We start from the raw sequence: 217 nt of genomic DNA, 5'->3' as shown, positions 1-217 counted from the left end.
TTTGTTGCCAATCCCACAAAATATATTATACTTTGTAAATATTTTCTACTGTAAGAACTGTAGGTGTTTTGTAGTATTAATAATAAAGATGTTATGGAACATTTATTTTAAATATTCCTTTTTGGATTTGCCATTATCTAATGAAATAGATGACTGTTTAATTACTTCAAGGTTTATGAATCATTACATCTATAATGCAGCTGTCTAAAGGAAAGAA

Source organism: Penaeus monodon, chromosome 29, assembly GCF_015228065.2.
Source record: "Penaeus monodon isolate SGIC_2016 chromosome 29, NSTDA_Pmon_1, whole genome shotgun sequence".
Taxonomy (NCBI): Eukaryota; Metazoa; Arthropoda; class Malacostraca; order Decapoda; family Penaeidae; genus Penaeus; species Penaeus monodon.
Note: the sequence above shows the minus strand (reverse complement) of the source record.